A 24162-nucleotide genomic window follows, 5' to 3' on the forward strand; every position below is an offset into this window, starting at 1 on the left:
TCTGCGTATGTCCCAATCTGAAATGCTGCCCAACCCCTTCTACACCAAGGATTTACTCACAAGGTTTTGGGAAGTCAGTTGCAAATTCATTCGACCATTAATACACAGAGCTCATAATCACGTGTGCTTGCGTTCAGTCAAATATTAGTCATATTCTGAAAAATTAATGGCTACAGTTCTTGTGTCCTTTTCATTCTGTCCATTGTTCAATATTAACTGATGCACGTTGCTCAGAATCCTCATTCAGCGATACCATCAGTTCTAACCCCATTGATATGAATGTTGGATGACCATTTATAAAACTTACTTGGTTCCACTGTTAGTTTAGTCCCACTTCCAAAGATCAGTTTGGCAGCATTGCCATAACTCACACGTTGCCATATTCAATTACACAAACCTCAGAGCTTCCACTGACAACACACAATGTGACCAGTTAGAATTTAATGTGGTTTGTGAATAATTTTTGTTTGGAAAACATTTCAGTGGACCACTTTGGGGACATTTCTATTGAAATGTGCTAAATTCCGATATGTTATGAAACGGGGCATTTATTCACATGCACTTTAACACATGCATAATTTGCCATAAATAACTTCAATGTAACTTGTTCCAATTGAAGTAAAAATAAATCTGAGAGTTTTCACGTTCAATTCTACCCCACCATCCAGTTCACGATATTGCCTAGACAAAGGATCTATGGTACAATATGCAATGCTAGTTATGTCATCCAATAGAATGCCATTTTGCAACCGAATCGACCTTTTACAATGTTCATTCCAATACATTTGTGTTGCTTGGTGAATTTTCTAACTAGTCAGATTCGCATTCACAAATTGAGCTGAAATAATTTGAAGTATAGCTCTCCAAAATTAAGTCAGAAAGGTATTAAAATACTCTGTACTCACTTGGAGTTACAGTGAGTCTTGTTCCTCCCCCGAATGTTAACTTAGAACCAGCTGCAGTATTCGCACAGTGACAGTGACCCACACAAAAACCCTCTTCCACCAAGACAGGTTATCCTGAGTCACTCATGCCAATATTAAATTAGGGAGCAGATTTAATATTTAAACTCTGTTTGATATTCAGTTATGTTCAGACTCAGCTGGGTACTTCAACCACGTCGAATTTGCAGTGCAGAAGGAGGCCATTCTGCCCTTCGAGTCTACACCAGCCCTTGGAATGAGCACCCTACACCCAGTAACTCCATCTAGCATTTTCAACACTAAGGGGTACTTTAGCAAGGTCAATCCACCTAACCAGCATATCTTTGGACAAATGAATAAGATGACTCTCCTGGTTTAGTAAATTACAAGTATTCTGTGTAACATTCACTGTCCCTAGTCGCACGTGGCAAGATAATCTGGTTCAGCATACATGAACAAATTGGAGCAAGATTTTCTTCTGAATGCTAGTTCGGGTGATTGTGTTATCAGGAGCTCGTAAACTAGAGTTTGTAACCCAAGGTGATCTATTTTTTTTACAGTATTCTGGCAATAATTTGAAATAAGGGATGTAACATTTCAACAGCACTGTTTGTAGAATTCCAATGAATTTATTGTCTTGTGACCTATCCATGAACATGCACTAGACCTTTTGCCAGTTGTAACACTCAAACATCATTCCTTGAAGGGTCAGTTAACAGTCATTTCACCACACACTGAAACCATTGCAAATAATGTATATTGATCGGTGCCTGATTTATGGACCCGAAGTTAACACAGATACCCAATTGTTGGTCTCGATTTAAAGAGTAACGTTTTGCCGAAGTTAATAATTTTTGATTGGACCAGTCACGAAGGGCAGCACGGTAGCATAGTGGTTAGCACAATTGCTTCACAGCTCCGGGGTCCCAGGTTCGATTCCCGGCTTGGGTCACTGTCTGTGCGGAGTCTGCACCTTCTCCCCGTGTGTGCGTGGGTTTCCTCCGGGTGCTCCGGTTTCCTCCCACAGTCCAAAGATGTGCAGGTTAGGTGGACTGGCCATGATAAATTGCCCTTGGTGTCCAAAATTGCCCTTAGTGTTGGGTGGGGTTACTGGGTTATGAGGATAGGGTGGGTGTGTGGGTGCTCGTTCCAAGAGCTGGTGCAGACTCGATGGGCCGAATGGCCTCCTTCTGCACTGTAAATTCTATGATTACAATGATTACTTCAACCTACCACTCAAACATTTGATTGTATTGATCAGTGTGCTGTCTTACTGGGTGTTACAGTCGGTTTGGCCCCAGTTGTAAATTTCAGTTCAGCTACTCTCCGTAGTTACGCATAACGCCCAACGCTAGTGCAAACACCTTTCCCAGACAATGTTTCACTTAGTTGCACCATTAATTCTCACTGACCAACTGCAGTGACACATTTGGGTTCCAATTTCCATCCCTCCTATAACTAGACAGGGCCAATCTATTTCCTCCTCCGTTTACTCCGTGTCCATGTCAAAGGTTACTTTGTCCTATAATATATCCTGCAAAATGGCTCTTCCTGTTCATGTTCCTCTTATACTTTGGCAAACCAATGGAACTTTTCTGCAACCCTTCAGGACAAATATCTGGAATATCAGGACAAATAATGGAATCGCCCATTCTCCATTTTATTCGAAATTTCTGAAATTCTTCAATGAGTTATTACACTTTCCCCAGTAGGACAATAATGCGGAGGAAATGCGATTCTAAACACTTACTGGGCGCCACGATTAATTTCGTCCCTGCTCCAAATATCATCGTGTCGACACCTGAACCTTCACACAGTGTCAATTACAGGGACAAAAACTCCACCCTGCTACTTGTATGCCGGGTGGTGCATTTCCTGGCTGATTGCAAAATCATTTGAGAATTTTCAAGTGACCCAGGTGAGTGCACATTTGGCAAACCCAGGTCTGTCCTCAAATATGCTCCTGTCCTTTTTTAAAACTTCCGACACTAACTTCAGGGCTGTCACTGACAACGCGCGATGTTTGGGAAATATTTCAGTGGAATACGATGGGGACATAACCATTGAAGTGTTGTATTAAATTCAGATATGATATGAAATGATGCATTTAATCACATGCACTTTAACACATGCACAAATTACCACAAATCACATTCAAGATATCTTGTTCCAATTGAATTAAAAATAGATTTGAGATTCCTCACGTTCAATTCCATCCCACAATTTAGTTCACGATATTGTCGAGACAAATAATGAATAAAGTGCTGTGCAATTCTAGCTATATACCCCAGTAGAATGCCACGTTTCTGCTTAATCGACATTTACAATGTTAAAACAAGTAACTTATGTTGCTTGGTGACGTTTCGAACTATTAGATTTGTATGTCCAAATTTAGCTGGAATAATTCAATCTGTAGATCATCAAAATTACTTCAGGTGAATATAAAGTAATTCTATACTCACTTGGAGTTACAATAAGTTTGGTTCCCCCTCCGAAGATTAGCTCATTACCCACTCCAGTATTCGCACACTGACAGTCACCCTCACAAAAACTCTCCTTCTACAAAGAAATGTGTTGTCAGACTCTGCTAGGTACTCACCCCATGAGAAAGATAATTCTCTCGGATTTATAAATTACAAGTATTTGGTGTTACATTCGCTGTCCCCAACTTACAAATGACAAGATATACTGGATTTAGCATTAATGAACACATTGGAGCAAGGTTTACTTCCGAATGCCAGTTCCCGTGGTTGCGTTATCAGGAACACTTAAACTAAAGTTTTTAACCCAAGGTGATCTATTTTTTGACAGTGCTTTTGCAATAATTTAAAATAAGGGATGAAACATTTCAACCGTTCTGTTTGGAGAATTGCAATGCCTGTATTTCCTTGTGTCCTATCCATGGTCCTGAACTATACAGTTTGCCAGCTCTGACGCTAAAGCAACATTCCTTGAAGTTCGCAGTAATTATACCACACATTGTAATACTCGCAAATACTGTATTTTGATTGATGATTAATTCCCAGGCCAATCGTTAACACTGATAACCAACTCTTTGTCTCTATTTAAAGAGTAACGTTTGGACTAAGTTGGTCATTTTCATTGGAGCAGCCATTTCAAGTTACCACTCAAACAATTGTTTATATTGATCAGTTTGTTGTCTTACTTACTGGGCATTACACTCAGTTTGGTTCCAGCTCCGAATTTCAGTGGAGTTGCTCCCCCTGCTTTCACACAACGGCCGACACCATTACAAAAACCTTTCCCAGCTAATCTTTCCCATAGTTACACCTCGAACCCGTGTTGACTGACTGAAGTGACAAAGTATCACAAACTTGGGTTCCAACTTCCAACCCTCCCATAACAAGACATGTCCCATTTCTTTCCTCCTCCGTTTGCTCTGTCTCGCTGTCAAGGCCTACTTTGTCCTCTAATATATCCTGTAAAATGGCTCTTCCCTTGCTGTTGCTCTTTACACTTCAACAAATCAATTTATTTTGCATTAATTCAACAATTGTTAGGCCTTGCTCTATTTTATTAGAAGTTTCTGAAACGCTTGACTGAGTAAGTAGACTGTCGATATCAGCACAATAATGTGGAAAAATTGCGGTTCTAAACACTTACTGGGTGCCACGATTAACTTCGTCCCTGCTCCAAATACCAGCTTGATGATACCTGATCCTCTATTCACACAGTGTCAATGACAGGGACAAAAACTCCACACTGCTACTTTGGTGCCCCGTTGAGTTGCTGTTGATTATGTGATGAGAATTTACAAATGATTTAGTTCAGTTTACTGATCACAAGTCTATCCTCAAATGTGCTCCTGCCGTCCTTAAAACCATCAACATCGACCTCTCCATCCCTCAGTTGATAACGCCAGTCCAAACTATTCTTCTTGTTCTGCTCCTAGGAACTCAGACCAGGCTGAAATTTCACATCATTCCACTGATAACTGTATTGGTATTCTTTGCTATTTCACCACTTGCACCCCATGACCTTCGGGTCTTGTAAACAAGGCAACACAGTGAGAATAGAAGTGATCAAGAAATTCAAAACTAATGGAGTCGAAGTAAAATTTAATTGCCCTCCAGGAACTAGGGAACCAACACATATTCAGAGACAGGCCTTAGAGCGGGGATGTAAGGAGACACTTCCTGCATTACCTCTGCTCTGATACATAGGCTGGACATCCGAAACAGGTCACTGACTTGGCCAGACTTGGAGCCTGATCCCTGATCTAAATGTCATCTTATCAGCCAAGCTCCCACAGTCAGACATGTGAAGGATAAAACCTTTCCCATTCAGCCATTCCCAGACCTCACCATTACTTGCCATCAATGCAACATGAATCACTGCAAGCTTTATCTCGAGGCACATTTTGATCTCTGACCAGTTCGTTTTGATAAATGGAAAATGTTCTGAAACCTTTGAATTGTAGACATTCGTTACACATCTCAATCTTAAGAATCTTTGGACCTTCTGTTTGTATCTCTGACATAACCTGTTGGCTTTTTATACACTACTGATCCATTTACTAAATCTCAAGAAGACAATGCTAACTTCATCACAGCGTAATGTCCACATAAATTGTTTCATTTTGGGTGATTCCTGCTCTGGCCTCATTCGTTGATGTATTTCAATTACCACATCATCTGGCAAATATTTTAGAATCCAGCACCATCTGAGGTTATTATTAAAGGCCCTGTCTGCCTTCTCAACCCTGCCCCTCGCCTGAGACGTGGTGATCCTCAGGTTAAATCCCCACCAGTCAACTCTCCCCCTCAAACGGGAAGTAGCCTATGGTCACCTGGGCCTATGGGACCTTATTTACAAATTTTCTAATCTGATGTAAGATAATTCTAAAGCAACAGGCCGTAATATTGTTAATTTTATTCATCATACTCACTGGGTTCCACAATTAGCTGGGTCCCTTTTCCAAAGATAAGCTTTGAGAACCCACTGGAAATCACACAGTGTTATACCTCCTAACACAAAGCCCTCAGCTCATTCTGCCTCAAATAACTGTCTCTACTGACTCAATGTAGCTTCCAGATACAAAACCTGTCTAAGTATATGATGTTTGATATTGCAATTGGAGCATTACTTTAGCCTTTCCGGCCCATTTAAGCTGATCCCTCATTTATTAACTTGAACCTAGCTCCGTGAGTAGAAACATACAACCATAGGTATGGATACACAATTTTCTACAATAAGGTTGGTGCTTGACCGAAATATGAGGATGAAGCCATTTCTATCTCCCACACTGACAACCTTTTTGGCAAAACTGATTTTTTTCTACCAGAGTATCACAGTGACAGGGACAGGCAGGAACATATTTGAAAGTTTGAGCAATATTATTCTTTCTACTCTGTACACCATTCTATCCAGAAATAGTCCAATTCTTGAAAATGAACAACATTTTGCTAACTACAACTTCAGGTGTATCTTGTCTGTGTTCGTCCCAATCTGAAATGCTGCCCAATCCCTTCTACAACAAGGGACCATTTGCTCACTAGGCTTTGGGAAGTCAGTTGCAAATTCACTGGACCATGAATACCCATAGCTGATAATTACGTTTGCTTGCCTTCAGTTAATCATCTCGTCACACTCTAAAAGGTAATGGGTGCACTTTTGTGCTTCCTTTTCTTCTTTCTGTCCATTGTTCATTACTAACTGATGCAAATTACTCAGAATCCTCATTCAGCGATACCATCAGTTCTGCCCCATTGATATGAATGTTGGATGATCATTGAGAACACTTACTTGATTCCACTGTTAGTTTAGTCCCACTTCCAAAGAGCAATTTGTCAGCATTGTTTTCACTCACACGTTGCCATATTCCATTACAAAAACCTCAGAGCTTCCACTGACAACACACAATGTGACCAGTTAGAATCTGAAGTGTTTTGAGAATAATCTTTGTTTGGAAAACATTTCGGTGGAGCACTTTGGGGACATATCCATTGAAATATTGTGCTAAATTCTGATATGTTATGAAACGGTGCATAATCACATGCACTTTAACACATGCATAATTTGTCATAAATAACTTCAATATATCTTGTTCCAATTGAATTAAAAATAAACGTGAGATTCTCACGTTCAATTTTATCCCACCATCCAGTTCACGATATTGCCTAGATAAAGGACCTCTGGTACAATATGCAATTCTAGTTATGTAGTTCAATAGAATGCCATTTTGCTACCGAATCGACCTTTTACAATGTTTATTCCAATACATTTGTGTTGCTTGGTGACTTTTCTAACTAGTCAGATTCACATTCACAAATTTAGCGGAAATAATTTGAAGTATAGCTCTCCAAAATTAAGTCAGAAAGGTATTAAAATACTCTGTACTCACTTGGAGTTACAGTGAGTCTTGTTCCTCCCCCGAATGTTAACTTAGAACCAATTCCAGTATTCGCACAGTGACAGTGACCCACACAAAAACCCTCTTCCACCAAGACAAGTTATCCTGAGTCACTCGTACCAATATTAAATTAGGGAGCAGATTTAATATTCAAACACTGTTTGATATTCAGTTATGTTCAGACTCAGCTGGGTACTTCAACCACGTCGAATTTGCAGTGCAGAAGGAGGCCATTCTGCCCTTCGAGTCTACACCGGCCCTTGGAATGATCACCCTACACCCAGTAACCCCATCTAACATTTTCAACACTAAGGGGCACTTTAGCAAGGTCAATCCACCTAACCTGCACATCTTTGGACAAATGAATAAGACGACTCTCCTGGTTTAGTAAATTACAAGTATTCTGTGTAACATTCACTGTCCCTGGTCGCACGTGACAAGATAATCTAGTTCAGCATACATGAACAAATTGGAGCAAGATTGTCTTCTGAATGCTAGTTCGGGTGATTGTGTTATCAGGAGCTCGTAAACTAGAGTTTGTAACCCAAGGTGATCTATTTCTTAATAGTATTCTGGCAATAATTTGAAATAAGGGATGTAACATTTCAACAGCACTGTTTATAGAATTCCAATGAAGTTATTGTCTTGTGACCTATCCATGAACATGCACTAGACCTTTAGCCAGTTGTAACACTCAAACATCATTCCTTGAAGGGTCAGTTAACAGTCATTTCACCACACACTGAAACCATTGCAAATAATGTATATTGATCGGTGCCTGATTTATGGACCCGAAGTTAACACAGATACCCAATTGTTGGTCTCGATTTAAAGAGTATCGTTTTGTCGAAGTTAATAATATTTGATTGGACCAGTCACTTCAGCCTACCACTCAAACATTTGATTGTATTGATCAGTGAGCTGTCTTACTTACTGCGTGATACAGTCGGTTTGGCCCCAGTTGTAAATTTCAGTACATCTGCTCTCCCTAGAAACACATAACGCCCAACGCTAGTGCAAACACCTTTCCCAGCCAATGTTTCACCCAGTTGCACCATTAATTCTCACTGACCAACTGCAGTGACTAATTTGGGTTCCAATTTCCATCCCTCCTATAACTAGACAGAGCCAATCTATTTCCTCCTCTGTTTACTCCGTCTCCATGTCAAAGGTTACTTTGTCCTATAATATATCCTGCAAAATGGCTCTTCCTGTTCATATTCCTCTTATACATTGGCAAACCAATGGAACTTTTCGGCAACCCTTCGGGAAAAATGTAGTTGGACCATTCTCCATTTTATTCGAAATTTCTGAAATTCTTCAATGAGTTATTACACTTTCCCCAGTAGGACAATAATGCGGAGGCATTCCGATTCTAAACACTTACTGGGTGCCACGATTAATTTCGTCCCTGCTCCAAATATCAACGCGTTGACACCTGAACCTTCACACAGTGTCAATTACAGGGACAAAAACTCCACCCTGCTACTTGTATGCCGGGTGGAGCATTTCCTGGCTGATTGCAAAATCATTTGAGAATTTTCAAGTGACCCAGGTGAGAGTACATTTGGCAAACCCAGGTCTGTCCTCAAATATGCTCCTGTCCTTTTTTAAAACTTCCGACACTAACTTCAGGGCTGTCGCTGACAATGCGCGATGTTTGGGAAATATTTCAGTGGAATACGATGGGGACATAACCATTGAAGTGTTCTATTAAATTGAGATATGATATGAAATGATGCATTTAATCGCATGCACTTTAACACATGCACAAATTACCACAAATCACATTCAAGATATCTTGTTCCAATTGAATTAAAAATAGATTTGAGATTCCTCACGTTCAATTCCATCCCACAATTTAGTTCACGATATTGTCTAGACAAATAATGAATAAAGTGCTGTGCAATTCTAGCTATATACCCCAGTAGAAAGCCACGTTTCTGCTTCATCGACATTTACAATGTTAAAATAATTAACTTATGTTGCTTGGTGACGTTTCGAACTATTAGATTTGTATGTCCAAATTTAGCTGGAATAATTCAATCTGTATATCATCAAAGTCACTTCAGGTGAATATAAAGACATCCTATACTCACTTGGAGTTACAATAAGTTTGGTTCCCCCTCCGAAGATGAGCTTATTACCCACTCCAGTATTCGCACACTGACAGTCACCCTCACAAAAACTCTCTTTCTACAAAGAAATGTGTTGTCCCGAGTCACTCATGCCAATAGTAAATGAGGGAGCAGCTGTATTATTCAAAATCTGTTGGCCATTCAGTTGTGTCCTGACTCTGCTCGGTACTCACCCCATGAGAAAGATAATTCTCTCGGGTTTCTAAATTACAAGTATTTTGTGTTACATTCGCTGTCCCCATCTTACAAATGACAAGATATACTGGATTTAGCATTAATGAACACATGCGAGCAAGGTTTACTTCTGAATGCGAGTGACGGTGAGTGAGTTATCAGGAAAATGAAATAAAATAATAATCGCTTTTTGTCGCAAGTAGGCTTCAAATGAAGTTACTGTGAAAAGCCCCATATCGCCATATTCCGGCGCCGGTTCAGTGAGGCTGGTACGGGAATTGAACCGTGCTGCTGGCCTGCTTTGGTCTGCTTTAAAAGCCAGCGACTTAGCCCAGTGTGCTAAACCAACCCAATGTTAAGGAGTCTTGCAACTAAAGTTTTTAACCCAAGGTGATCTATTTTTTGATAGTGATGTTGCAATCATTTAAAATAAGGGTTGTAACATTTGAAACGGACTGTTTGTAGAACTGCAATGCCTGTATTTCCTTGTGACCTATCCATGGTCCTGCACTATACATTTTGCCAGCTCTGACACTAAAACAACATTCCTTGAAGGGTCAGTTCGCAGTAATTTTACCACACACTCCAATACTCGCATCTCCTGTATATTGATAGATGATTGATTCACAGGCCAATGGTTAACACTGATATCCAACTCTTTGTCTCTATTTAAAGAGTAACGTTTGGCCTAAGTTGGTCATTTTTATTGGAGCAGCCATTTCAAGTTACCACTCAAACAATTGTTTGTATTGATCAGTTTGCTGTCTTACTTACTGGGCGTTACACTCAATTTGGTTCCAGCTCCGAATTTCAGTGGAGTTGCTGCCCCTCCATTCACACAACGGCCGACACCATTACAAAAACCTTTCCCAGCTAATCTTTCCCATAGTTACACCTCGAACCCGTGCTGACTGACTGAAGTGACAAAGCATCACAAACTTGGGTTCCAACTTCCAACCCTCCCACAACAAGACATGTCCCATTTCTTTCCTCCTCCATTTGCTCTGTCTCCCTGTCAAGGCCCACTTTGTCCACTAATATATCCTGTAAAATGGCCCTTCCCTTGTTGTTGCTCTTTACACTTCGACAAACCAATTTATTTTGCATTAATTCAACAATTGTTAGGCCTGGCTCCATTTTATTAGAAGTTTCTGAAACGCCTGAATGAGAAAGAAGACTATCTATATCAGCACAATAATGTGGAAGAATTGCTCTTCTAAACACTTACTGGGTGCCACGATTAACTCCGTCCCTGCTCCAAATACCAGCTTGGTGATACTTCCTCCAGTATTCACACAGTGTCAATCACAGGGACAAAAACTCCACGCTGCTACTTTGGTGCCCCGTTGAGTTGCCGTTGATTAGGTGATCAGAATTTACAAGCGGTTTAGTTCAGTTTACTGATCACAAGTCTATCCTCAAATGTGCTCCTACCGTCCTTAAAACCTTCAACATCGACCTCTCCATCCCTCAGTTGATAACCCCAGTCCAAACAATTCTTCTTGTTCTGCTCCTAGGAACTCAGACCAGGCTGAAATTTCACATCGTTCCACTGACAACTGTATGGACATTCCTTACTATTTCACCACTTGCCCTCATGAAACTCGGGGTCTTGTAAACAAGGCAACACGGTGAAAAAAGAAGTGATTTGGAAATTCAGAACTGATGGAGTCGAAGTAAAATGTAGTTGCCCCCCAGGAACTAGGGAACCAACACATATTCAGAGACAGGCCTTAGAGCGGGGATGTAAGGAGACACTTCCTGTATTTCCTCTGCTCTCATACATAAGATGTACATCCCGAAACAGCTCACTTACTTGGCCAGACATGGTGCCTGATGCCTGATCTAAATATCAGCTTATCAGCCAAGCTCCCACAGTCAGACATGTGAAGGATAAAACCTTTCCCATCCAGCCATTCCCAGACCTCACCATTAGTTGCCATCAATGCAACATAAATCACTGCAAGCTTTATCTCAAGGCACATTTTGATCTCTGACCAGTACGCTCTGATAAATGGAAAATGTTCTGAAACCTTTGAATTGTAGACATTCGTTACACATCTCAATCTTAAGAATCTTTGGACCTTCTGTTTGTATCTCTGACATAACCTGTTGGCTTTTTATACACTACTAATCCATTTACTAAATCTCAAGAAGACAGTGTTAACTTCATCACAGCGTAATGTCCACATAAATTGTTTCATTTTGGGTGATTCCTGCTCTGTCCTCATTCGTTGATGTATTTCAATTACCACATCATCTGGCAAATATTTTAGAATCCAGCACCACCTGAGGTTATTATTAAAGGCCCTGTCTGCCTTCTCAACCCTGCCCCTCGCCTGAGGCGTGGTGATCCTCAGGTTAAATCCCCACCAGTCAACTCTCCCCCTCAAACGGGAAGTAGCCTCTGGTCACCTGGGCCTATGGGACCTTATTTACAAATTTTCTAATCTGATGTAAGATAATTCTAAAGCTACAGGTCGTAACATTGTTAATTTAATTCATGATACTCACTGGGTTCCACAATTAGCTGGGTCCCACTTCCAAAGATAAGCTTTGTGACCCCACCAGAATCCACACAGTGGTATACCTCCTAACACAAAACCCTCCGCTCATTCAGCCTCAAATAACTGTCTCTACTGACGCAATGTAGCATCCCGATACAAAACCTGTCGAAGTATATGATATTTCATATTGCAATTGGAGCATTACTTTAGCATTCCCGGCCCATTTTAGCTGATCCCTCATTTATTAACCTGAACCTATCTCAGTGAGTAGAAACATATAACCATTGGTCTGGATACACAATTTAATACCTATTTGGTTCTACAATAAGTTTGGTGCTTGACCCAAATATTAGGATGAAGCCAGTTGTATCTCCCACATTGACAACCTTTTTGGCAAAACTGAGTTTTTCTACCAGAGTATCACAGTGAGAGGGACAGGCAGGAACATATTTGAAAGTTTGAGTAATATTATTCTTTCTACTCTGTACACCATTCTATCCAGAAATAGTCCAATTCTTGAAAATGAATAACATTTTGCGACAACAGCTTCAGGTGTAACTTGTCTGTGTTTGTCCCAATCTGAAATGCTGCCCAATCCCTTCTACAACAAGGGACCATTTACTCACAAGGCTTTGGGAAGTCAGTTGCAAATTCATTGGACCATTAATACACAGAGGTCATAATCAGGTGTGCTTGCCTTCAGTCAAATATTAGTCATATTCTGAAAAATTAATGGCTACAGTTTTTGTGCCCTTTTCATTCTGTCCATTGTTCAATATTAACTGATGCAATTTGCTCAGAATCCTCATTCAGCGATACCATCAGTTCTAACCCCATTGATATGAATGTTGGATGACCATTTATAAAACTTACTTGGTTCCACTGTTAGTTTAGTCCCACTTCCAAAGATCAGTTTGTCAGCATTGCCATAACTCACACGTTGCCATATTTCATTACACAAACCTCAGAGCTTCCACTGACAACACATAATGTGACCAGTTAGAATTTTATGCGGTTTGTGAATAATTTTTGTATGGAAAACATTTCAGTGCTGCACTTTGGGGACAGATACATTGAAATATTGTGCTAAATTCAGATATGTTATGAAACGGTGCATAATCACGTGTACTTTAACACATGCATAATTTGCCATAAATAACTTCAATGTATCTTGTTCCAATTGAAGTAAAAATAAATTTGAGATTTTTCACGTTCAATTCTACCCCACCATCCAGTTCACGATATTGCCCAGAAAAGGGACCTGTGGTACAATGCGCAATTCTAGTTATGTAGTCCAATAGAATGCCATTTTGCTACCGAATCGACCTTTTACAATGTTTATTCCAATACATTTGTGTTGCTCGGTGACTTTTCTAACTAGTCAGATTCGCATTCTCAAATTTAGCGGAAATAATACAATGTATAGCTCTCCAAAATTAAGTCAGAAATGTATTAAAATACTCTGTACTCACTTGGAATTACAGTGAGTCTGGTTCCTCCCCCGAATGTTAACCTATAACCAACTCCAGTCTTCGCACAGTGACAGTCACCCACACAAAAACCCTCTTCCACCAAGAAATGTTGTCTCGAGTCACTGATGCCAATATTAAATTAGGGAGCAGATTTAATATTCAAACTCTGTTTGATATTCAGTTATGTTCAGACTCAGCTGGGTACTTGAACCACGTCGAATTTGCAGTGCAGAAGGAGGCCATTCTGCCCTTCAAGTCTACACCGGCCCTTGGAATGAGCACCCTACACCCTATCCCCGTAACCCAGTTACCCCATCTAACGTTTTGAACACGATGGGAAATTTAGCAAGGTCAATCCACCTAACCTGCACATCTTTGGGGAAATGAATAAGACGACTCTCCTGGTTTTGTAAATTACAAGTATTTTGTATAACATTCACTATCCCTGGTCGCACGTGACAAGATAAACTGGTTCAGCATTAATGAACAAATTGAGCAAGGTTTCTTCGGAAGGGTAGTTCGGGTGATTGTGTTATCAAGAGCTCGTAAACTAAAGTTTGTCACCCAAGGTGATCTTTTTTTTACAGTATTCTGGCAAGAATTTGAAATAAGGGATGTAACATTTCAATAGCACTGTTTGCAGAATTCCAATGAATTTATTGTCTTGTGACCTGTCCATGAACATGCACTAGAAATATTGCCAGTTGTAACACTCAAACATCATTCCTTGAAGGTCAGTTAACAGTCATTTTGCCACACACTGAAACCATTGCAAATAATGTATAATGCCGAAGTTAGTAATATTTGATTGGACCAGTCACTTCAGCCTACCACTCAAACATTTGATTGTATTGATCAGTGTGCTGTCTTACTGGTGTTGCTGTCAGTTTGGCCCCAGTTGTAAATTTCAGTACATCTGCTCTCCCTAGATACACATAACGCCCAACGCTAGTGCAAACACCTTTCCCAGCCAATATTTCACCCAGTTGCACCATTACTTCTCACTGACCAACTGTAGTGACACATTTCGGTTCCAATTTCCATCCCTCCTATAACTAGACAGGGCCAATCTATTCCCTCCTCCGTTTACTCCGTGTCCATGTCAAAGGTTACTTTCTCCTATAATATATCCTGCAAAATGGCTCTTCCTGTTCATGTTCCTCTTATACTTCGGCAAACCAATGGAACGTTTCTGCAACCCTTTAGGACAAACATAGTTAGCCCATTCTCCATTTTATTCGAAATTTCTGAAATTCGTCAATGAGTAATTACACTTTCCCCAGTAGGACAATAATGCGGAGGAAATGCGATTCTAAACACTTACTGGGCGCCACGATTAATTTCGTCCCTGCTCCAAATATCAACGTGTTGAAGCTTGAACCAGTATTCACACAGTGTCAATTACAGGGACAAAAACTCCACCCTGCTACTTGTATGCCGGGCGGTGCATTTCCTGACTGATTGCAAAATCATTTGAGAATTTTCAAGTGACCCAGGTGAGTGTACATTTGGCAAACCCAGGTCTGTCCTCAAATATGCTCGTGTCCTTTTTTAAAACTTCCGACACTAACTTCAGGGCTGTCACTGACAACGCGCGATATTTGGGAAATATTTCAGTGGAATACGATGGGGACATAACCATTGAAGTGTTGTATTAAATTCAGATATGATATGAAATGATGCATTTAATCACATGCAGTTTAACACATGCACAAATTACCACAAATCACATTCAAGATATCTTGTTCCAATTGAATTAAAAATAGATTTGAGTTTCCTCACGTTCAATTCCATCCCACAATTTAGTTCACGATATTGTCGAGACAAATAATGAATAACGTGCTGTGCAATTCTAGCTATATACCCCAGTAGAATGCCACGTTTCGGCTTAATCGACATTTACAATGTTAAAACAATTAACTTATGTTGCTTGGTGACGTTTCGAACTATTAGATTTGTATGTCCAAATTTAGCTGGAATAATTCAATCTGCAGATCATCAAAATTACTTTAGGTGAATATAAAGACATTCTATACTCACTTGGAGTTACAATAAGTTTGGTTCCCCCTCCGAAGATTAGCTCATTACCCACTCCAGCATTCGCACACTGACAGTCACCCTCACAAAAACTTCTTCTACAAAGAAATATGTTGTCCCGAGTCACTCATGCCAATATTACATTCGGGAGCAGCTTTATTATTCAAAATCTGTTTGCCATTCAGTTGTGGCCTGACTCTGCTCGGTACTCACCCCATGAGAAAGATAATTCTCTCGGATTTCTAAATTACAAGTATTTTGTGTTACATTCGCTGTCCCCAACTTACAAATGACAAGATATACTGGATTTAGCATTAATGAACACATTGGAGCAAGGTTTACTTCTGAATGCCAGTTCCCGTGGTTGCGTTATCGGGAACACTTAAACTAAAGTTTTTAACCCAAGGTGATCTATTTTTTGACAGTGTTTTTGCAATCATTTAAAATAAGGGATGTAACATTTCAACCGTACTGTTTGGAGAATTGCAATGCCTGTATTTCCTTGTGACCTATCCATGGTCCTGCACTATACAGTTTGCCAGCTCCAACGCTAAAGCAACATTCCTTGAAGTTAGCAGTAATTATACCACACATTGTAATACTCGCAAATACTGTATTTTGATTGATGATAATTCCCAGGCCAATCGGTAACACTGATATCTAACTCTTTGTCTCTATTTAAAGAGTAACGTGTGGCCTAAGAAGGTCATTTTCATTGGAGCAGCCATTTCAAGTTACCACTCAAACAATTGTTTGTATTGATCAGTTTGCTGTCTTACTTACTGGGCGTTACACTCAGTTTGGTTCCAGTTCCGAATTTCAGTGGACTTCCTCCCGCTACATTCACACAACGGCCGACACCATTACAAAAACCTTTCCCAGCTAATCTTTCCCATAGTTACACCTCGAATCCGTATTGAGTGACTGAAGTGACAAAGCATCACAAACTTGGGTTCCAACTTCCAACCCTCCCACAACAAGACATGTCCCATTTCTTTCCTCCTCCGTTTGCTCTGTCTCACTGTCAAGGCCTACTTTGTCCACTAATATATCCTGTAAAATGGCCCTTCCTTTATTGTTGCTCTTTACACTTCGACAAATCAATTTATTTTGCATTAATTCAACAATTGTGAGGCCTTGCTCCGTTTCATTAGACGTTTCTGAAACGTTTGACTAAGTAGGCTGTCGATATCAGCACAATAATGTGGAAGAATTGCGGTTCTAAACACTTACTGGGTGCCACGATTAACTCCGTCCCTGCTCCAAATACCAGCTTGTTGAGACCTGATCCACTATTCACACAGTGTCAATGACAGGGACAAAAACTCCACCCTGCTACTTTGGTGCCCCGTTGAGTTGCCGTTGATTAGGTGATGAGAATTTACAAGTGATTTAGTTTAGTTTACTGATCACAAGCCTATCCTCAAATGTGCTCCTGCCGTCCTTAAAACCTTCAACATCGACCTCTCCATCCCTCAGTTGATAACCCCAGTCCAAACTATTCTTCCTGTTCTGCTCCTAGGAACTCAGACCAGGCTGAAATTTCACATCATTCCACTGATAACTGTATTGACATTCCTTGCTATTTCACCACTTGCACCTCATGAAACTCGGGGTCTTGTAAACAAGGCAACACAGTGAGAATAGAAGTGATCAGTGATCAGGAAATTCCGAACTAATGGAGTCGAAGTAAAATTTAATTGCCCTCCAGGAACTAGGGAACCAACACATATTCAGAGACAGACCTTAGAGCGGGGATGTAAGGAGACACTTCCTGCATTATCTCTGCTCTGATACATATACTGGACATCCCGAAACTGCTCACTTACTTGGCCAGACATGGAGCCAGATCCCTGATCTAAATATCATCTGATCAGCCAAGCTCCCACAGTCAGACATGTGAAGGATAACACCTTTCCCATCCAGCCATTCCCAGACCTCACCATTAGTTGCCATCAATGCAACATGAATCACTGCAAGCTTTATCTCAAGGCACATTTTGATCTCTGACCAGTACGTTTTGATGAAAGGAAAATTTTCTGAAACTTTTGAATTGTAGACATTCGTTACACATCTCAATCTTAAGAATCTTTGGACTTTCTGTTTGTATCTCTGACATAACTTGTTGGCTTTTTATACACTACTGATCCATTTGCTAAATCTCAAGAACACAGTGCCAACTTCATCACAGCGTAATGCTGGGCCTGTCCAGATAAATTGTTTCATTTTGGGTGATTCCTGCTCTGTCCTCATTCGTTGATGTATTTCAATTACCACATCATCTACCAAATATTTTAGACTCCAGTACCATCTGAGGTTATTATTAAAGGCCCTGTCTGCCTTCTCAACCCTGCCCCTCGCCTGAGGCGTGGTGATCCTCAGGTTAAATCCCCACCAGTCAACTCTCCCCCTCAAACGGGAAGTAGCCTCTGGTCACCTGGGCCTATGGGACCTTATTTACCAATTTTCTAATCTGATGTAAGATAATTCTAAAGCAACAGGCCGTAATATTGTTAATTTTATTCATCATACTCACTGGGTTCCACAATTAGCTGGGTCCCTTTTCCAAAGTTAGGCTTTGAGAACCCACTGGAAATCACACAGTGTTATACCTCCTAACACAAAGCCCTCAGCTCATTCTGCCTCAAATAACTGTCTCTACTGACTCAATGTAGCATCCAGATACAAAACCTGTCTAAGTATATGATATTTCATATTGCAATTGGAGCATTACTTTAGCATTCCCGTCCCAGTTTAGCTGATCTCGCATTTATTTATCTGAACCTATCTCAGTGAATGGAAACATATAACCGTTGGTCTGGATACACAATCTTATACATATTTGGTTCTACAATAAGTTTGGTGCTTGACCCAAATGTGAGGATGAAGCCATTTCTATCTCTCACACTGACAACCTTTTTGGCAAAACTGAGTTTTTTCTACCAGAGTATCACAGTGACAGGGACAGGCAGGAACATATTTGAAAGTTTGAGCACTATTATTCTTTTTACTCTGTACACCATTCTGTCCAGAAATCGTCCAATTCTTGAAAATGAATAACATTTTGCTAACTACAGCTTCAGGTGTAACTTGTCTGTGTTTGTCCCAATCTGAAATGCTGCCCAATCCCTTCTACAACAAGGGACCATTTACTCACAAGGCTTTGGGAAGTCAGTTGCAAATTCATTCGACCATTAATACACAGAGTTCATAATCACGTGTGCTTGCCTTCAGTCAAATATTAGTCATATTCTGAAAAATTAATGGCTCCAGTTTTTGTGTCCTTTTCATTCTGTCCATTGTTCAATATTAACTGATGCAAGTTGCTGAGAATCCTCATTCAGCGATACCATCAGTTCTAACCCCATTGATATGAATGTTGGATGACCATTGAGAACACTTACTTGGTTCCACTGTTAGTTTAGTCCCACTTCCAAAGAGCAATTTGTTAGCATTGCCATAACTCACACGTTGCCATATTCCATTACAAAAACCTCAGAGCTTCCACTGACAACACACAATGTGACCAGTTAGAATCGGAAGTTTTTTGAGAATAATCTTTGTTTGGAAAACATTTCGGTGGAGCACTTTGGGGACATATCCATTGAAATATTTTGCTAAATTCAGATATGTTATGAAACGGTGCATAATCACATGCACTTTAACACATGCATAATTTGTCATAAATAACTTCAATATATCTTGTTCCAATTGAATTAAAAATAAATGTGAGATTCTCACGTTCAATTTTATCCCACCATCCAGTTCACGATATTGCCTAGATAAAGGACCGATGGTACAATATGCAATTCTAGTTATGTAGTTCAATAGAATGCCATTTTGCTACCGAATCGACCTTTTACAATGTTTATTCCAATACATTTGTGTTGCTTGGTGAATTTTCGAACTAGTCAGATTCGCATTCACAAGTTTAGCGGAAATAATTTGAAGTATAGCTCTCCAAAATTAATTCAGAAAGGTATTAAAATACTCTGCACTCACTTGGAGTTACAGTGAGTCTTGTTCCTCCCCCGAATGTTAACTTATAACCAACTCCAGTATTCGCACAGTGACAGTGACCCACACAAAAAGCCTCTTCCACCAAGACAGGTTATCCTGAGTCACTCGTACCAATATTAAATTAGGGAGCATATTTAATATTTAAACTCTGTTTGATATTCAGTTATGTTCAGACTCAGCTGGGTACTTCAACCACTTGCAGTGCAGAAGGAGGCCATTCTGCCCTTCGAGTCTACACTGGCCCTTGGAATGAGCACCCTACACCCAGTAACCCCATCTAACATTTTCAACACTAAGGGGCACTTTAGCAAGGTCAATCCACCTAACCTGCACATCTTTGGACAAATGAATAAGATGACTCTCCTGGTTTAGTAAATTACAAGTATTCTGTGTGACATTCACTGTCCCTAGTCGCACGTGACAAGATAATCTGGTTCAGCATACATGAACAAATTGGAGCAAGATTGTCTTCTGAATGCTAGTTCGGGTGATTGTGTTATCAGGAGCTCGTAAACTAGAGTTTGTAACCCAAGGTGATCTATTTTTTTTTGCAGCATTCTGGCAATAATTTGAAATAAGGGGTGTAACATTTCAACAGCACTGTTTGTAGAATTCCAATGAATTTATTGTCTTGTGACCTATCCATGAACATGCACTAGAAATATTGCCAGTTGTAACACTCAAACATCATTCCGTGAAGGTCAGTTAATAGTCATTTCACCACACACTGAAACCATTGCAAATAATGTATATTGATCGGTGTCTGATTCATGGACCCGAAGTTAACACAGATACCCAATTGTTGGTCTCGATTTAAAGAGTAACGTTTTGCCGAAGTTAATAATTTTTGATTGGACCAGTCACGAAGGGCAGCACGGTAGCATAGTGGTTAGCACAATTGCTTCACAGCTCCGGGGTCCCAGGTTCGATTCCCGGCTTGGGTCACTGTCTGTGCGGAGTCTGCACCTTCTCCCCGTGTGTGCGTGGGTTTCTCCGGGTGCCCCGGTTTCCACCCACAGTCCAAAGATGTGCAGGTTAGGTGGATTGGCCGTGATAAATTGACCCTTAGTGTCCAAAATTGCCCTTAGTGTTGGGTGGGGTTACTGGGTTACGAGGATAGGGTGGGTGTGTGGGTGCTCGTTCCAAGAGCTGGTGCAGACTCGATGGGCCGAATGGCCTCCTTCTGCACTGTAAATTCTATGATTACTATGATTACTTCAACCTACCACTCAAACATTTGATTGTATTGATCAGTGTGCTGTCTTATCTACTGGTGTTACAGTCACTTTGGCCCCAGTTGTAAATTTCAGTACAGCTGCTCTACCTCGATACACATAACGCCCAACGCTAGTGCAAACACCTTTCCCAGCCAATGTTTCACCCAGTTGCACCATTAATTCTCACTGACCAACTGCAGTGACTAATTTGGGTTCCAATTTCCATCCCTCCTATAACTAAACAGGGCCAATCTATTTCCTCCTCCGTTTACTCCGTGTCCATGTCAAGGGTTACTTTGGCCTATAATATATCCTGCAAAATGGCTCTTCCTGTTCGTGTTCCTCTTATACTTCGGCAAACCAATGGAACTTTTCTGCAATCCTTCGGGAAAAATATAGTTTGCCCATTCTCCATTTTATTCGAAATTTCTGAAATTCTTCAATGAGTTATTACACTTTCCCCAGTAGGACAATAATGCGGAGGAAATGCGATTCTAAACACTTACTGGGTGCCACGATTAATTTCGTCCCTGCTCCAAATATCAACGCGTCGACACTTGAACCAGTATTCACACAGTGTCAATTACAGGGACAAAAACTCCACCCTGCTACTTGTATGCCGGGTGGAGCATTTCCTGGCTGATTGCTAAATCATTTGAGAATTTTCAAGTGACCCAGGTGAGTGTACATTTGGCAAACCCAGGTCTGTCCTCAAATATGCTCGTGTCCTTTTTTAAAACTTCCGACACTAACTTCAGGGCTGTCGCTGACAACACGCGATGTTTGGGAAATATTTCAGTGTAACACGATGGAGACATAAACATTGAAGTGTTCTATTAAATTAAGATATGATATGAAATGATGCATTGAATCACATGCACCTTAACACATGCACAAATTACCACAAATCACATTCAAGATATCTTGTTCCAATTGAATTAAAAATAGATTTGAGATTCCTCACGTTCAATTCCATCCCACAATTTAGTTCACGATATTGTCCAGACAAATAATGAATAAGGTGCTGTGCAATTCTAGCTATATACCCCAGTAGAATGCCACGTTTCTGCTTCATCGACATTTACAATGTTAAAACAATTAACTTATGTTGCTTGGTGACGTTTCGAATTATTACATTTGTATGTCCGAATTTAGCTGGAATAATTCAATCTGTAGATCATCAAAGTCACTTGAGGTGAATATAAAGAAATTCTATACTCACTTGGAGTTACAATAAGTTTGGTTCCCCCTCCGAAGATGAGCTTATTACCCATTCCAGTATTCGCACACTGACAGTCACCCTCACAAAAACTCTCCTTCTACAAAGAAATGTGTTGTCCCGAGTCACTCATGCCAATATTAAATTAGGGGGCAGCTTTATTATTCAAAATCTTTTGGCCATTCAGCTGTGTTCAGACTCTGCTCGGTACTCACCCCATGAGAAAGATAATTCTCTCGGGTTTCTAAATTACAAGTATTTTGTGTTACATTCGCTGTCCCCAACTTACAAATGACAAGATATACTGGATTTAGCATTAATGAACACATGCGAGCAAGGTTTACTTCTGAATGCCAGTTCCCGTGGCTGCGTTATCAGGAACACTTAAACTAAAGTTTTCAACCCAAGGTGATCTATTTTTTGACAGTGTTTTTGCAATCATTTAAAATAAGGGATGTAACATTTCAACCGTACTGTTTGGAGAATTGCAATGCCTGTATTTCCTTGTGACCTATCCATGGTCCTCCACTATACAGTTTGCCAGCTCTAACGCTAAAACAACATTCCTTGAAGTTAGCAGTAATTATACCACACATTGTAATACTCGCAAATACTGTATATTGATAGATGATTAATTCCCAGGCCAATCGTTAACACTGATAACCAACTCTTTGTCTCTATTTAAAGAGTAACGTTTGGACTAAGTTGGTCATTTTCATTGGAGCAGCCATTTCAAGTTACCACTCAAACAATTGTTTGTATTGATCAGTTTGCTGTCTTACTTACTGGGCGTTACACTCAGTTTGGTTCCAGTTCCGAATTTCAGTGGAGTTCCTGCCCCTGTATTCACACAACGGCCGACACCATTACAAAAACCTTTCCCAGCTAATCTTTCCCATAGTTACACAATGAACCCGTGTTGACTGACCGAAGTGACAAGATGTCAGGAACTTGGGTTCCAACTTCCATCCATCCCATTAACTCGACATGTCCCATCTCTTTCCTCCTCCGTTTGCTCCATCTCCATATTAAGGGCTACTTTGTCCACTAATATATGCTGCAAAATGGTTCTCACTTTGATGTTGTTCTTTACCAATTGAAGAAACCAAGAACATTTCTTTTGCATTGTTCACCTTGCTCCATTTTCTTTGCAATTTGTGAAATACTTGAATGAGTAAATACATATTCGTGGTGAGGACAACAATGTGGAGGATTTACGATTCTAAACACTTACTGGGTTCGACGATTAACTCCGTCCCTGCTCCAAATACCAGCTTGCTAAGACCTGATCCAGCATTCACACAGTGTCACTCACAGGGACAAAAACCCCACCCTGCTACTTTGATGCCTGGTTGAGTTTTGATGTTGAGAGTAAGATTGTTCGATGAGAATTTTCAAGTGACTTAGTTAGTTTACTTTTCACAAGCTCAGGTCTTCCCTCTAAAGGACTCGTGTCCCCCTTAAAACCTTCAACATGGACTTCCCCCCCCCCCCCCCCCTTGGTTAACTCACTCATTGCAAACTATTGTTCTTGTTATATTCTCGTGAACTGGGCTCAAAGTTTACATTCTTGTACTGACAACTGTAGTTACATTCCTTCTTAATTCACCTTGTGTTCTTCAACCTCAAAGTAGTGCAAACAGAACCAAACCGTGAGCATAGAAGTGTTCAGGAAATTAAGAACTGATAGAATGGAAGGAAAATATAATTGACCGTCAAGAACTCAGGAACGAACTAAGATTTAGAGGCAGGCTTGACAAGGTTGATGGCCAAGCAGTGTGGGTATAATTCCCTTACCGGCTGAGGTTAATAATGAAGGGCCCACCTTCTCACTGTTGCCCCTCGCCTGAAGTGTGCTAAGAACATAAGAACTAGGAGCAGGAGCCGGCCATCTGGCCCCTCGAGCCTGCTCCACCATTCAATGAGATCATGACTGATCTTTTGTGGACTCAGCTCCACTTTCCGGCCCGAACACCATAACCCTTAATCCCTTTATTCTTCAAAAAACTATCTATCTTTATCTTTAAAACATTTAATGAAGGAGCCTCAACTGCTTCACTGGGCAAGGAATTCCATAGGTTC

This window comes from Scyliorhinus torazame, chromosome 5 (genome assembly GCF_047496885.1).
Source record: "Scyliorhinus torazame isolate Kashiwa2021f chromosome 5, sScyTor2.1, whole genome shotgun sequence".
Taxonomy (NCBI): Eukaryota; Metazoa; Chordata; class Chondrichthyes; order Carcharhiniformes; family Scyliorhinidae; genus Scyliorhinus; species Scyliorhinus torazame.